Source organism: Prionailurus bengalensis, chromosome C2, assembly GCF_016509475.1.
Source record: "Prionailurus bengalensis isolate Pbe53 chromosome C2, Fcat_Pben_1.1_paternal_pri, whole genome shotgun sequence".
NCBI classification, from domain to species: domain Eukaryota; kingdom Metazoa; phylum Chordata; class Mammalia; order Carnivora; family Felidae; genus Prionailurus; species Prionailurus bengalensis.
Genome location: NC_057350.1, coordinates 85,909,130 through 85,917,334, shown reverse-complemented (window position 1 = coordinate 85,917,334; position 8,205 = coordinate 85,909,130). Strand labels below are relative to the sequence as shown.

General features: G+C 41.7%; 1 pseudogene; it reads left to right on the top strand.

Moving 5' to 3' along the window:
• The first annotated feature begins 6,492 nt into the window (after positions 1-6,492).
• Positions 6,493-7,208, top strand: LOC122492375 (annotated as a pseudogene).
• Positions 7,209-8,205: the final 997 nt, after the last annotated feature.

The window sequence follows — 8,205 nt, the reverse complement described above, 5'->3', positions numbered from 1 at the left end:
GATTTCTCCTTTCCTTCTTTCACTCCCCTTCTCCCTGCACTGTAATCCCTTCCCTTCTTCCCTGCCCTCAAACTTGGCAGAAAGGAGAATGCAATAATTTTTCATAGTTCTTTCTGTAATGAGTCACAGCATTTATTCGCCTGTCTTTCAAGACATGGTGAAGTTTTGCCTTCATGCAGACTGCCAGAAGCAGCTGTAGCAATTTTGGTGTCTCCTAGAGAAAAAAGAGCCTGCTGGCCCTGCCTTAAAAACCAATGCAGCAATGAAATGGTTAATAGGATGAGTAAAGGCTATTTTTAAGTCTGGCTCCCCTCTCTGATGCACTCTTGAAAATTCACCCTGTACTGCAGAAATCCTAAATTGCAGTGCCCTGCACCCCACTGAAACTCTTCAGTCTGCTGTAAGTAAGCCTCAGCATGGGCAAGATTGGGGGTGAACAGCTGGAGGAGGGGCTCAAGCCCTGGGCCTTTGTAATGGAGGGGCGAAACACTGAGATCCTGCAGAGAAGGAACACAGAAACCCTCAAGGCACAGAGAAATAGACCCAGACAAAAGCCCCGTTACATGGTTGCAAATCACCCCACTGCTGTTATTTTATTTATTGTGGTCTGCAGGAGGATTGTTTTCTCTTTGCAAAATTTTTAAGCTTCATGGGCTTTTCTCCTCCACAACAGCGGTCACTTATACCACAGTGCCACATAGAGACAGTCTTCACCTTCAGTTTTCTTAAGGAAAGGGGGGGGGGGGAGGAATCTTGCCTAGTCAGGATGCAACAGATGTAGAATGAAATTGATGAATTACCAGTTCTTTTCCAGGGATAAAAGATGGAAATACTGTGTATTTAAAATATTGACTTATATTGGTTCTTTTGGTGTAGATTTTGTTCCATGTATTTCTCGCTTTATTTGATTATTTGTCTTAAAGATGACACCTGCATTCATGCTTTTGGATTTAGGTTTATTTAGATGTGGGAAGGAAAGACAAGGCAACAAAAAAATTTTGTATTGCACCAATTAGAGATACATAAATGATTAAACATTTTTCCCCAGGAAAAAAGATTTTTTTTTTCAGTTTCAAAATGGATAGAAAGAAATACCATCCTGTCACTATGGCCAGGCATATTCTGAGTTTGAGGGTTTTTTTTTTTTTTTCATCGGAGGGTTACTAGAGGAGGAAGTCTGACAGAAACGATTATTTTAAAATCTGAAGGGAAGAAAAGGAGTGCGATTCTCTTTTGTACAAGTTTCTTCGGGTATTTGTAAAAAGAGGCTCTTGCCTCAGTGCAGAGGAGGGGAGAGAGAGGCCCTGGAAGAAAAAGCAGCTTACTTCTCTGTATAGAAAGATGTGGCTGACTTCGGTAAACATTTCTCTACAATTGAGGCAGAGCTGCAAGCTACGCCTTGGGGAAGCTGGGGAGGAGTGAGCGTCACTTCTCAGTAACCAGAGCAGCAGAAGGCTCTGCTCCCTCAGACGGCCTTTATTGTCACGACTGGGAAGTTAAAAGAGGCACTTGCAATAAGTGTGCTCAATTTAAGAAAAATAAAAAAGTGAAATTTTCCTGTGACAAATCCACGGAGGTATTTCCAAGGTGTTTGAGCAGGTAATTAGCACCCAAACCAGGTTTCAGGAAATAGTTCTGGTCACCTCAAATGAAGAATATATAATGAGCTGAAGGGCTTGATTTTCAATGGATGATTTACCCAGGACAATAGGCCAAACAGAACCGGGTAAAGGGTTTACAAATGGTAACTTGAGAAGCAGTAGGCTTCCTTCCCCGGGGAGTTTAATTCTGTCTTCTTCTTCTACTCCCAGGTCCCTTCTCTTCAACCTCTCTTCTTCCATCACTTCCACAAAATACACACCATAACTTTTCCAGAAAACTTGAATGTAGACCGTTAAAAAAAAAAAAAAAAAGTCTGTCAAAGAAACATGGGGAGGATAAAAAAAAAAATACAGAGTGAAATTTGCCTGTTGGCCTCTAGGCGTGACTAGCTCTGGGTTATTTCAGGCTGAAACTTTTGAGACTGCATTTTAGCCGACTTGCTGAGGGACTTTGTAGAGTCTTTCCTCATTGGTTTCTTGCACCGGTTAACAAGCAATGCTGAAAAGATAACTTATTCTCTTCCAAGGCTGTTCCAGAAGACTGACGACACTGACACCTGAAGAAGACCACATGAAAAACAGTTCGACATTTCTTAACTGACAATGTTACATGATTTTGTTGATTTCAGACAGGCTCCTTTTACCCATAGGCACTATGGTTTGCTATGCTGCAAGCATTAATAGTTCTAGGAAAATAATATGCTCTGCCATAGGAACTCTGGGAACAACGTGAATAATAGGAGTTACCTTTCACTACTGAGCCTCTTGTATGTTGAAAGATGGATTTTACTTTACCATAATGTTTGCATGATTCTTATTCTACCCATTTACACTTAGGCTCTCCCTGACCCCCCAGTTGCCTGGGGTACACATTTGAAGCTAAAAGAAAGAACTTAGACATCATCTCATAAACTAGGAAATAGGTTCAGAAAGTTCAAATTACTGCCCAAGGTCACCTAGTGTCGCAGCATGGACCAAAATCAAGATTTCCTAATTTCTAATTTTGACTGTTTTTTTCCAGGGCATTCGACCATCTTCCCTATGCAGTTAATAATATATGAGAGCTGCCTAAGAGTACCAATTTCTACTGAGGCATGCTCTCTGTCATTAAGTGCTCCAGCAAACTGTTAATTAAGATTGTTTTGAGCTGTTTACCAATTTAGGTGATGTCAGATACTTCTCTTGGATTCTGTTAGCCTCTTGGGATGGCAGAAAATTCTGTTGATTCTGTTGCCTGAGGTTTGGCCATCTGTTCTAAATCATGATTGTGGCTGCCATTTGGAAATCCATAATCTGACACCGTTACCAGAACTGTACATTTAAAACGCTTTAAGCTCTTTGTGAGTCACAAGCCCTTCATGAGCTCCCCTTAATTTCACAGGATATCCACAGAGCGTGCTAACATTTAAAGTTGAAGGGTATAGTGAAGAAGCTCCACTCCTGTTCTTTTCCCCAGGCATTTTGTTAAAGAGGTCCGAGATAGAAAACAAAACCCTGGAAGGTGCAAGGTGATGGCCCAGCACAGAACGGTCAGGAAAGGTCAGACATAGCAATGAAATCATAGGTACTTCAGTCAGACTTACAAAGTTCTCCAGGAAGGCACATTGGGTACTCATTTGGGGAAAGGATCAACATGATTCAATGTACGTAGAAGACTTTCAAGAAGTATTCTGTCTTAAAATAAATGTTTCCTGGGGCAACTGGGTGGCTCAGTCGGTTAAACGTCTCTGACTTCCGCCGGGTCATCATTTCACCGTGTGAGTATGAACCCCGTGTCGGCCGCTTCCATGCTGACACCACTGAGTCTGCTTAAGATTCTCTCTCTCTCTCTCTCTCTCTCTGCTCCTCCCCACTCACACTCTCTCAAAAATAAATAAACATTAGAAAAAGGTTTGTGAAAAAAATGTTTACTTAAAAAAAATTTATATATTACACCTTGCACTTTCTAGAGTTAATTCTTAGTACCTTAATGTTCCTAATATCCTTTATCTTACAAGTTAATGATTATGCCCTTAAGGGTTAAAATATCTTCTGAAATAATGAGTTAAGACACAAAAAAAACACATAGGACAGTGCCTGGCACATGATAAGTGTTACTGTAAATGTTTGCTGTTATTATTCATTTCTTCATGTATCATTTACGGAGTGCTGATTCTAGTAAGTGGAGACTCACTGAAGGTGAGGGCCATGGATCGTGCCCACAAGGAGTTTATAGACACCTGAAGGAAACAGTTAAGTAGCTTACAACAGAGAGATACCTGGAACAGCATACAGAAGATATTGTGGGAACAGTTGCGGGGGGGCAAGCAGATTTCCTGGGCCCCACGCCAGACTTGCTGAATCCCAACATGAGGTGGAGGGGCCCAGAAAGCTGTATTTTCAAAAAGCTCCTCAAGCAATTCCAAAGCAGCCTGGGGTGTTTGCCTAATCTAAATTAGGCTGGAGGAAAATTTCTGGGAGAGCCTTTCTAGAGGGGTTGATACTAGAGTTGGAATCTGGAAGAATGAAAGGTATCCTAGGCTGAGGAAAAATTGCTCAAAGAAGGTACAAAAGAGTCTTTCTTGTTTGGAGACCTGCTGGTGGATGGGTCTGGTTAGAGTGAAGGCCTTGTGGAAAAGGGTGAAACAAGCAGGCTGACCATATATATCATGACTGAAATCAGGACACTTGTGAGAATGAAAAGAGGTGTTACTAATATCAAGTGGGGGAACAGGTGCCCTCTATAGGAGATGATGCAAGGGGACACACAAGAGCTCTGAAGAGATCTCAAGGGTCCTTCAGAGCAGAGTTTTTGAAGATTGCCCAGAATGATGGCAGCCACTGAAGAGTGGGGCAGACAGGTGATAAGATCAGATCTATGGTTTAGAATTCTTCCTGCCATCTCGCCTTTGGCATCATTCTAAGTGAAATTGCCAATTTTAGAGAATAGTTCATGTTTATACAATTTCTTGGAATATGACATTTACAATTGTTCTTTTTAAAAAAAAATGTTTTTTAAGTTTATTTATTTATTTTGAGAGAGACAGAGACAATGTGAGTCAGGGAGGGGCAGAGAGAGAGAGGGAGAGAGAGAATCCCAACCAGGCTCTGTGCTGGCAGCACAGAGTCCGACCCGGGGCTCGAACTCACGAAACTGTGAGATCATGACCTGAGCCGAAACCAAGAGTCCGATGCTTAACCAACTGAGCCACCCAGGTGCCCCTATAAGTTATTCTTCATAAGGATCCTAATGTAATGCTGAAAATGCACTTAGCAGTTAAAATCAGATATAAAGGTGGCAGTCTGAGAAATCCACAGTGCTAACTAATAACTGGTCCTAGAATACATTATTTCATTTATATAACAATATCCACATTCACTCCTTCATTATTTATTAAACACCTACTATTTACCATTCATTCCTTTAGGTATCGGGGAAATAGAGTGACGAGGCAGATGAGGTCCCTGTCTTTATGAAGCTTACATTCTAGCAGAAGAGATAGACTAAGTAAATATGTAGTATAATTTCAGGTATTGGTAAGTGTTGAGGAAAAAAATCCAATCAAGATAAAAGGCTAAGGGATTGAAGAGTGACTAGTAGTCAGGGCGATGGTATTTTAATTAATTTGGATAGAGACAGCCTCCTTGAATGGCACAGTATGCAGTCAGGGAGTGAGCCATGTGACCACCTAAGGTTCATGTGTTTCTTTTTTTTTTTTTTAAACATTTATTTATTATCGAGAGACAGAGAGACACAGAGCATGAGCAGGGGAGGGGCCGAGAGATGGAGAGACACAGAATCTGAAGCAGGCTTCAGGCTCTGAGCTGTCGGCAAGCAGAGTCCGACGCGGGGCTTGAACTCACAAACCGCGAGATCATGACCTGAGCTGAAGTCAGACACTCAACTGACTGAGCCACCCAGGCGCCCCGGTTCATGTGTTTCAAGCAGAGGAATGAGGAAGTGCAAAGGCCCCGACGTAGGAACAAGCTTGGTGAGTTGGAGGAACAGAAAAAAGAACCTCAAATTGCTTTCTGATCAGGTCACTCCGAAGTCCATGCCATGGCCTACCAGGGTTCCTGTGATCTGACCTTTACCTACCTATCCCTACCTCCTATCTGAGTCTTACAGTTTGGGAGGGAGCTATGGCCTGCAGGTGGAAGGTCCTTGAGAAGGGAGAGGGAATCCTGGTACCTCAGCCTCCCTTAACCTTAGTCTCCTGACTCTCTAATTCTGGCAGCACGTTTTCTTTCAAGAGAAGGAAAAGAATTCTAACACCAAGCATCTACAATCTACTAGCAGAGTGCTTTGTGAATGTCATTTATTTAAGCCTTATACCAGCCCTGTGGGATTAGCAATATTGTCACCATTTTGTAGGTGAGGAAGCAAACTCAAAGAGGTCAAATAACTTTTCCGTGGTTATATTCTATTAAATGGTGATTTCAGGTCTTTTTGCCACAAAATGTCTTTCAATCTTGTGAAGCCATAAGTCATATTAAGTAGGGTATACCGCTGGTACACTACCTGAAAGTCTGTTCCTGACATCGGCTCCAAGACATTGTTTGTAGAATAGTACTTTTCTCCCCCCATGAGGAAATCTCGAAGACTAGGATATAAACCTTGTATAGAGAGTAGTACCCCATTTCCCCCCACAAAAGAAGCTCATAATAAATAAGAAAGCCAGATTTTAATTCTGGTGCGGTGACTAATTCATTAGGTCTGCGACCTTGGCATGCCCCTTTGTCCATCTGAGTCCAGTTTCCAGATCTGCAAAATGGGTGCTATGATTTAAGTCTAGCTGTTGTGCATGTGAAAGTGCTTTGAACTGGAAAATGATATACACATAAAAGGAATGACAACCTTATTGTAAATATATTTGGCCAATAAAAAAATATGTCCTGGTGAATGATGGGTTCAATTTCCGAGTTTTGGAACATTAAAACACACATAAACGCACACAACTACTGGAGTGATAAATAACTAAACTTCTTTCTGGTTGCTAGTTATTTTCATCCTTCATTCTTTCTCATCCTTGAACTTTAAAGTCTATACAGAAAGGCAGATGTCTTGCCTGGAGCATGAGTTGCTGCAAGGGTATGGAAGACAATGGCCAAGAACAAACTAAGAGGGCAGAAGTCCAGGAATGTATTCCATACAGCCAGGCAAAAGAACTGTAAGACGAAAAACAAAGCAAAACCAGTTCCCACCAATCTTATGAAGATTAACATTGTGAGTGATGAAAAAGTGAACAGTGAATAAAGCTTTTGTAGATATACAAAAGAAACTTCCACATTTCTCAAAAGGCCTTTCCCCTGAACCTCTGCAGAAACAGCTGATTCCTCAGCAGTGACATGAAAATGAACCAATTAGGGACACCTGGGTGGCTCAGTCAGTTGGGCATCTGACTTTGGCTCGGGTCATGCTCTTGTGGTTCATGGGTTCGAGTTCCGCCTGGGGCTGTCTGCTCTCAGAGCACTTCGGATCCTCTGTCCACCTTTCTCTCTGCCCCTCCCCTGCTCATGCACTCTCCTTTCAAAAATAAATAAACATTAACAGGAAGGAATGAAAGAAAAGAAGAAAATGAACCAGTTAATGGTGATGAAGCAACAAGATTAACGGCTCAAGTGTAATACAGTGTGGATATACCAAGTACAGCAAAAAGAGCAATAAATTCAGTATTTTGTACGTTTTTTAAAAAGTAAATAAAGTCTATATAGAAAGGATAAGGAGCTGTTTAGGCTACTGCCAAGTGAGATGAACTGTGGGGTGCCTTTATGTAGGCAGTCAAAAAAGGATAATTATTTCTAGAACTAAAAAAGAGACAAAGAGAAGGAAAGGAAGGAGAATGGGGGGCAGGTAAGAATGAAAAATTTCTATTTATCTAGGGCCATTTGGCCTTCTACGGAGTGACTCAATTTTAATTAGCTGGTTTTGACCAATTGTGGTCTTCCTCATCTATAGTCAGGGGTAGGCGCAGAAGAGAACTCAACTCCCTAAACACTGTTAGTATCCTAAGGAGCTATCCATCAGCCCTGCCCAGCAAACATGTCTTTAGCCTCGGGAGGCACTTGGACTCCTGGTTGGACTTACACAAGCTATCACCATCGTTCCTGTAGTCCAGGGAGGGAGGTTGAACTAGGAGCAGGAATGTTCCACTTAGGAAGAGTGGAGTTTCAGGAAGGCTATAAAATGGAGAGGTGCAAAGAGATCAGCTAATACCAGGGATGGCTGCAGGCTTTCAAAACAAGGTTTGTACAGTGGAACCTTCTTTCCTAACTTTTTGATTCACAGTTTTAAATTTTTGTGTGATTTCCTTTCCCAGAAAAGCATAAGCACTATTAAAGGGAAGGAGAATCCAAGTCCTCAAAAATGTCCGTGTCAACAGTGGTCTTTTAGAACTGAAAAAGGAAGGTTCTACCTGGAAGACTTTAAGTGGAAAGGAAGGAATCCCATTATTATTCTGCTGTTCAGAAGATTAAGCAAGAAATTAATAGTTGCAATATTTTTCTTCTAAAAAATGTCCCCCTCTACTTGAAGAAGATCTCATGTAACTCTTGTCTTTTCAGATGAGGATTACAGATCTCCTTCCATCGGATGTAACAGGGTGAAGGGGGCAGCTGGCAATGC